The sequence below is a fragment of the Cornus florida genome, unplaced genomic scaffold (assembly GCF_030987335.1).
Source record: "Cornus florida cultivar Cherokee Brave unplaced genomic scaffold, ASM3098733v1 CherokeeBrave_3.0.0_Hap2_Chr01, whole genome shotgun sequence".
Classification (NCBI taxonomy): Eukaryota; Viridiplantae; Streptophyta; class Magnoliopsida; order Cornales; family Cornaceae; genus Cornus; species Cornus florida.
Genome location: NW_026775571.1, coordinates 43,426,181 through 43,435,117, shown reverse-complemented (window position 1 = coordinate 43,435,117; position 8,937 = coordinate 43,426,181). Strand labels below are relative to the sequence as shown.

The window sequence follows — 8,937 nt, the reverse complement described above, 5'->3', positions numbered from 1 at the left end:
GGCTCACTTTGCACATGTCCATGGAGACAATTGGAAGTAGAATGCAAGACACTTGAACAAGTCATGCAAGATTCATTAGATACACGATGATGAATATAAGTAGGGGAGGAAGATACTTGATTCGCCGAATTTTGGTTGGTCAAAAATTGATCAAACCTTTAAGATAAGGATTTCATCTCGGCGGCTATGTCATTGGAGTTGTCAACTTGATACAAGCTGACATTCTTCCTTCCACCTAGGTTTCTACCATTTTTAGAAGATAAGGACCTATGCATGGAATTTTCACTTATACTTTCATATAATTGCCACACATCATTTTCATGCTTATTAAGATAAGAACCACCCATGGATGCATCAACCATACCCTTGTGATTATCCACTAAACTTTTAAAGAAATATTGGACTAGTTGCCACTTAGGTAAGTCATAATGAGGGCACTTTCTAAGCAAATCATTAAATCTTTCCCATGCCTCATGAAACATTTCCCTATCCTCTTGAGAAAATTCTCTAATTGAAGTTCTCATGGCATTGGTCTTAGAAACCGGATAGTACTTTTTCAAGAACTCTTGTTGTATTTCCGCCCAAGAAGTTATTGAAAAGGCCTAAGATTGTTGAACCAATATTTTGCCTTGTCTTTAAGGGTGAAAGGAAAAAGTTTAAGTCTTAAAACTTCCTCTGGCATGTCCATGTTTTTCATGGTAGAACATACTTCAAGAAATTCATCCAAATGCTTATAAGGTTCTTCACTTGGAAGTCCATGATAGTTTGGAAGCATTTGAATAGTTTGTGGTTTAATTTCATAGTGATGTGCTCTAAATGGAGGCAATTGAATGCAAGTGGGCGCATTGTATTCATTAGGCACATAATGGTCTCTTAATGCAATGAGAGGATTCGCAATTGGTGGTGTTACATGAACACCTTGATTAGCTTGAACTATGGGGAGTTGTGGAGCAAATATTGGCTGAGGTATTCCGAATGGAACTTGGCCTTGTTGTTGTGGGTGAATGAATGGTCTAGGCATGCCTAATAGTACTTGAACATTTTCATGATGCACATTAGGGTGGAGGTTGCCTTGTTGGTCTATGTGACCAAGGTACTCCATATGGTCATCATTCAAATCCTCCATTGGTGAAATGGAGTAATGAGAACTACCTCTCCCCCTAGGATTATGAACAACCGATTCAAGATGCAAATTAGGAGGGACAAGAGTCAGATTTAATGACCTACGACCATGCATAAACTAGCAAAGCAAATAACCAGCAAGTAACAATCACTTCGCCCCCGCAACAAGTCAATCAACAAATCTCCACATACAATGATCCCATGCTCCCATGCTTAAACAACATGCAAAGAAAAGTAAATTGCCTCCACGTGGGCTCACGATTTATCTAAGAAATGAAAAACAAGCCTCTATGCGGGCCGACGATTTAACTAGAGCTTGAGTTAGAAAGATCTCGCAAAGGGTCCTTAAACAACTTCAATTCATTTTCAACTTCCAAGCTTTGCTATGCTTTGCATTTTTTTAGATTTTTAGTCCTTTTTTGCTTAGCTTAGCTCCTTGCTTTGAATTCTCCTTTGCTCAACCTCTTTGCTCAATTTCACCTAGCCAAATAAGACCAAACAAGACACGATCAAAAGAGTACTAATCCCTAATTGTTTCCAAAACATAGCGTTACCAATTCAATTCTCTGGCAATGGCTCCAAAAACTTGGTGTGACTGTCGCGGTGCACCCAAATTTGTGCAAAATAGTGTGGCCAAGTTTTACATTTATAAATGCCACTACTACCGCTAACTAAAAATATAGCTAGGGTGAGTAGGGATCGTCCCAAGGGATTAGAGGGCTACTAGTAATAGAAACAATGCTTAGGGTTAGTAGGTCGAGTGATCAAAGGTAGATTGTTTGGTTGATTAAACTACAACTAAGATTAAGCAAGCTTAATATAAAACAAGTAATTACAGGATAGAGCAAATAAGAGAAAGAAGTCTTGGGATTTAGATATCACCATTAAGCATCACCTTTCTATACACTCAATTCACAATTAATGAGGGGGAAAACATATGTTGCAACAATAGTGAGTGTGTGTGGTTGTTTTAACAAGCATGGATGAACAAATAAGTATATATTGTCTAAACAACACAATGAATAGCACAATACATCAAACTAAGTCATTAATCCTTCTTTAAGCTCACAAATCAAACACATCACATAATTAGAGAAATATACTACTTGCACTCATAAGTATGGAACATCAAACAACAAGCATGTATTGTCCTCCCATTTAACAATAAGGTAGCTACACTACATCTAAACTAATGACATGGAAATTAAACTAATTAAACTAAGGGAGAGGTACAATCCATCAAGATATGAGTGTAAGCCATCAAATAAACCATAAGAGCATTCTATTAAGCACTATGTCTTGACAATATCTAGATCTATAGTATCAACACACATAGACATGCATTCACAACATAAGAAATAGAGATAAACACATGAACATCTATTCTAGCATACGTAGACATATGGATAGAATAAAATGATCACTTGGAAGAATTAAACCACACAAATCATTGAATAAACAAGATCTATGTAAATAAATATGTCAAAACATGTATTACAACACAAATTCCCTCAAAAATACATAAATCTAGGTAAAGAAAGCATGCTTAAGGCTAACTCTAGCCCCAAGAGGATGTCTAGCCACTCATGAATGGTGTTCTCCAACCCTCAAGGGCTATCTCCATGGTAGAAGTGCTCTTCTTCTTGAGAAAGATGGAAAACCTCCCAAGAATGTGTCTCTAGCCTCCTCTTCTCTTTTCTTCCTCTCTAAGAATTGTATCTCTATACTCTAAAAGCATATCTAAGACTATCAAAAAACTATGTGTAAAAAGTGGCTCATATTCCTTATATAGGTAGCTCAAATGTCACACCCAATGGTCTAGGCTCGTACACAAGGGCTCCTCTAATGATTACACAATGAGACAACTTTTAATGAGCTGAAAATTGATGTAATTTGCACTTGAGAGGGTTCGATCAATCGAACCTGTGCTGTGATCGATCGAACATGGCCGACATCTATCAAACTTTGGCTGGATCGATCCTCCCACGGTGGCGCCTTTTTGGATAAGGACAAATCTGAGATATTTTGGGAAAAGAGACAAAAGTGGTAGGTAGGGTGGTACAACAGGATAAGATGGAATCTTTTCGATCGATCTGAGAATTGTTGGATCGATCGAACTTTATGGGATCTTTGGATAAAGGCAAAAGAGCTTGGATCCATCTTGGAAAGTCTAGATCGATGAACTTTCGATCGATCGAAGTATTCTTGAGTTCGATCGAACATGCTGATTTCGACACTTTACTTCAATCTGTTTCCACTTTGCTCATTTCTTCCATCTAGCTTGAGTTAGCTTCTTTCAAGCTCTCTTTTGGCTGAATTAGCTTATTTTGGGGATAAGCACCTAAAAAAGGCAATAACACGATATTAGTCTAAAACGAGAAAGTAAAATAGATAAAGGTTTTAGAATACCTAAGCTTAAAGGGTTTAAATGCGCATTTTTCAGTGCTCATCACCTACAACCCTTTTTAAAGGCATTTTTGTTGTTGTACATATCACTATATTCATATTATATATGTCCATGAAGCTACATTGTTCAGTTGAGCTAGAATTATCCATATACTTGCTCAATCAAATGTGACAGTAGTATTTTTGCTGGTATATTAAAAAGGGGAATCTACAAGGATATTTTCGTAATTCTGTGTAGCTACAAATGCTGACATGTGCACAGTGGTCCTACCAAGATAGGATATCATTCATTAGCCTAAAGTTTGCAAGGCATTACTTATTTACACATATACATTTATGTGTATACAATATCTGTCAAAGGCTTTAAATGAGGTGCTTTCAGCTGAAATATACAAGGACATTGTAGTCATTTCTCATACTAGAAGATCAAGTGTATTTCCTCACTATGATAGGTGGAATATAACTCAACATTATCCATAGTAGGGTTGCAAATGTGTGTGGCCTATATAAAGGCTGTTATAGCAATTAAAAGGGTGTGCCTCATTGTGAAAAACCCTAGAAAAATAAGGTTGCACAAGAGTGTCTCGAGAGATATAATGAACTGAAGGTTTTTGTGACGACCTTGGATTTTTCAACCCAGTGTGTCCTGTGATGACCCAATACGGATCCAAAATGCGGAAGAAAAAGATAGAACAATGGTCTCTAGAGATACAATACTCCTCTAAGACACCAATGTGACCCTCAACGAGGTCACAAAACCCAAAGGAAGTAAATGCGGAAGCAACGTTTTAAAAACGGATAAGAATAAACCTAGGGGCAAAATGAACATTCCACACTGAAAAGGGTGCCAACGTGCATACCATTGGAAAGACAACAAAAAATCAACAAGAATAGACTCAAGAATAGCATGATTTGGAGTCCGGATGACAAAAATATCAAGTTCTGAAGTCGAAGGAAGGGAAACCCTATCCCGGTTCGAACCAAAAACAGACACTACCTTACTAAAACTTGAATAACTTGAGCCATAAGAAGAATATGAAGCTCTAATTAGTACCATTGGAAATCTTATTTCGACATGATCAATTTAGACTCAAGAACGGACCAATTCGGAGTTAAAACGAAGAAGATATGATGATTTGAAGTCGGAGGTGCAGTGCTGAGCTAAAACACACATACACCCATGAACAGTACCTAGAGTGCTCGAGCAAGGGCTTTGGGCACTCAAAAATTGCCCCGAGAGTTCTGCCCAAAGTTAGAGCGCTCGAACCCCCTTTAGAGCACTCGAACTGCTAAAAGCTTAGCAAAAATCTGAGTTTGAAATGTGATTTTAAGGACTTTTTGGGCCTTTTTGAAAAAAACACAAAGAAGAAACTACCCTCAAAATCATGTTTTCTACCCAACTATGCCAAAAGAAAACTTTATTTTTTACGTGAAAACCAAAAAATACCCTTAGATCAAGTTAGGCTCAAAACGGCGAACATGGAACTTTGCACCAAGTATGCATTTGACCCCAAATGCATTTCCAGGCTGAAACGAATATGCACGCAAATGTAATAAGTGATTTTGAGCGCGCGGGAATGGTCCACGGCTCTCAGAAATGGTTGAGTTAAAATCCGACCCCCCAACGGCCAAAAAGGCGAAAATGAATTCGAAATGGATATTTTGAAAACCAAAATTAGCAAATGATTGGAAATTACCGTTTGGCCCTTGGCCACACTTCATGCATGATTAATAAGATCCTACGGAAGAATCAAAACGGAATTCTCACACCCGATGCAAACATAGTGAGACAATAACTTAACATTTTTCAATATTTTCATAATATTTCATGAAGTCAAAACTACATAGGATACAAATACATGTCATTGGCCTCCGGCCTCATCTCATACATGTCAAATACATTGAAATATGTGTACTAGTGTACACATTACATGTTTAAATTCAAATATACATATTTTGACATATAAGGCTACAAATGGCTTTTCAAGCCAACCTTTACAAGAAATGAAAATCTTCAAGTCCACCAATCATCCAAGCATGACGAGAATTGCAACCTTGGTTCTTGTACCTAAAATATGCCCCAGTATTATAGGGGTGAGTAACATAAAGCTGCTCGTCAGAAATGGGCATGCATCGACCTACGTTTTACAAGTTTGCATGATTTAATTATTGTGGTTCATTCCACCTAATGTCTATGTCAAAGGTGAGACTCATGGAGTATCCTAGCTACCTAAGATCATTTCTAGCATCAATCACCTCATTCATGTAATTTTAGCAACATAGGGTCATGCTTACACAAGGCAATAACATAGGAGCATGCTTTCACAAAGCAATAACATATAGATTCTCAAGGTAATCAACTTGAAGTCTAAAATGCAACATCAACTAAATATAACAATTTAGCATAATTAGAATATCTAATACCACACATCATGACATAGGTTCTCTAGGTTATCAACTAGAAATCTAAAAGTGTGTAATCAACTAAATATAGCAATTTAGTATGGATGTACTTAACAACATCAAAATGATTCACAAAAATCATAAAACATAGATGTACTTAACAACATCAGAATGATTCATTAAAATCATAAACATGGATGTACTTAACAACATCAAAATTGCCAATAACCAAAACCACAAGTTACAATATAAACATGATTGTTAACTTGGAATTAAATGCGAAAACAAATAGTGGAAGACTTAGACATCTAAGCTCGGAATTCTGTCGAGACCTCAATGGTTATTCTGGGCACTAACCCGCAGGGAAAACCACCCTAAGTGCGCACTATCTCAACGACTTAGAGGACTCACGTCCCCGTACTAGAGCGAAACCCTAGCCATCTCAACTCAACAATATTCCAAGATTCCAAAAATTAAACCAAATAAGTTCACAACTTATATATAACTTATATAATGCATGAAAACACCTTCAATGCACAAGTAGGTTGAAACCACACAATCCATGCCTTAGAGTTTCAATTCTAAAATGACATACATAATGTCAATTACAAAGTGTGCAATTCACTACACATGGCATCAATATATTCCATAAAGAAAACATGTTCTCATGAATATAAATATAACAACAAAGTTGTCCAATGCTCAAAACACAACAAAGTGAATACATAACAAGTTCAAGTCCATGATTTGAATATATAAACAACTTCTAAAATACCAATAGATCCATGGAGCCATTAGATAGAATTTAATTAAACAAGATAATCAAATTCTCTAGATTTCAAATCAAATTCGAATAACATCAAATTAATATATGTTAAACAACATAGCATGCTCATTTCATATATCAAATCAAAAGTATCAAATGAGCAAGACAGCATCACATAGAATTTAATTAATTTAAATTAATCAAATTTCTAGATTTCAAAAGTTATTCAAATGATTCCAAATTAATATATATCAAGCACCAACTCATGGTCATACCATATCTCAAGTCCAAAATGGGATACAAGTAAAACACAATTTACTTGAATTTAAATCAAATTAAATTCTTTAAATCTCTAGATTTAAAAACTCATTTAAATCATCCCAATTTAATATACAACAAAGATCAAGTCATGGCCATGCCATATATCTAGTCCAAAATGAGTTATAAGCAACTACCATTAATCATAATTTCTCAAATTAATACAATAAATGCATACAAGTTGTATAAGCATCATAAACATGGAAGATAATAAACATATAACCCTATAACATCCCCTACCTCACTAGAGAAGTGTCTCTCTAGAATCCAAGGCAAAATTAACACAAAATGGCAAACCCTTCTAGGGTTATGAAGTGGAAGATGAGGGGAACAAAATGTATTCCCAAGTTCAAGCTTGGAAATCAATGGAAGGCTCTCAAAAATCAAGGTCAAAGCTTAAGGCTTTAGGCTCCATCCATGGAGGCTAGGGTTTTCTTTACAAGAGAGGGAGGAAATGAAAAATGATGAAGATGAAATGTGAGTGGAGGGGATAGAGATCCTCCACTCACTATGTGCTCTTACACTACCTTTCACACACACACTAATGCAAGATCAAATTGTGAGCCTACACTTGTTACAAATCTAAGGCTCCATCCTAGGCTAAATCTCAAGTCTACACTTGTCAACCATCCAAGCCAACAAGTGCACCAATCCTAGGCCAACAAGTGGTTAAATCTCCACCCTCCACATGTCCTCATCCAAGGCCTCAAAGTGTTTCCACATACATGTCAACAAGTGGACCAATGAGAGTGTGACACTTGTCACACTTTTCAGAAATTGCAAAAAAGTCCTTTTTGAAAATTTCTTCCCAATTAAATTGCAAAAATGGTCCCTAAGACGAAAAATAATTACTTTATAGTAATTACACAAAAACCCCAAAAGTTAGGAAAACTACAAAAAAGTTATGCGTCTATACCCTTTACAAGAAAAGTAAGCACTTAGCATGCTTTTCTACAAAAGTGAAAATACACATAGTATGGAATTTAAATATCATGGATGCATGCAAAACCGGAATCAAATCCGAACATGAAAAGTGAGGTTATGCTAACAAAGTGACAACCGAGAAAAAGACGAAAGTGAATAGTGTCATAAAAGTGAAAATATGAAAATGACTTGGTCCTCAAAGGAAGTCATCAATCCAAGGAAAAGAGTCTCGGAAACCATCCCCGAGCACTCAAGATGACACTAAGTGACGAGAAACTGAACTCAGAAAGGAAAAGATCAACGAAAAAAAAATATCCGTGAAAATCTGAGAAAAGGAAAGGAAGGAAAATGACTGGGACTTTACAATTTTCTGAGCTATTAATCATTAAGTGAACTGAATGTAACCTCAGAACTCTGTGTTAAAGAGATTCAATCACTGAAATGAAGATGAAGGCCTGGTAGCTTGTTTTTCTAGTTCAAATGAGTGGGTGAAAGTGTTCAAATCTGCAACAGTCATTGCTTGAGCTTGAGTAAGGTTTAGACTAGTGTATTTGTCAAGGCTATAGCTGCAGAAAGTGCTCACTTGAGCAAAGTTGAGCTGAAGTAAGATTTCATATCTCTATCTTTCATTTTAAGCATAATTTTTGGTTTAGCCTCTTGATCTGTGTAGAGAATGGGTGAATCTTGCTGTGAGTTACAAGTTTATCATCCTAGCAAGTTTCTTTTATTGATTAAAGGCTGTTGAAGTTCAGAAATTACCAAAAATATTGCCATCTTGTGGTTTGGTCTAGTAAACCTAAACTATTAAGGTTTTAGGCCTGTTATCTGAGGTTTCGGTTGTGAATATTGTATACCATGTTATTCTTGATATCATTACTTACTGAGCATGTGTATTGACCAGTCCTTTACAAGGGTCGCTATACCAAGTCAAGCTTGAAGAGTTGTGAATTTAGGAGGTGGCCAAGTTTTACATTTATAGAAAGCCACTACTACCTTTC

The 8,937-nt window shown here is 36.3% G+C and overlaps 1 pseudogene; it reads left to right on the top strand.

The window, feature by feature from the left end:
• The first annotated feature begins 420 nt into the window (after positions 1-420).
• On the top strand, positions 421-519 carry LOC132282608 (small nucleolar RNA R71; annotated as a pseudogene).
• Positions 520-8,937: the final 8,418 nt, after the last annotated feature.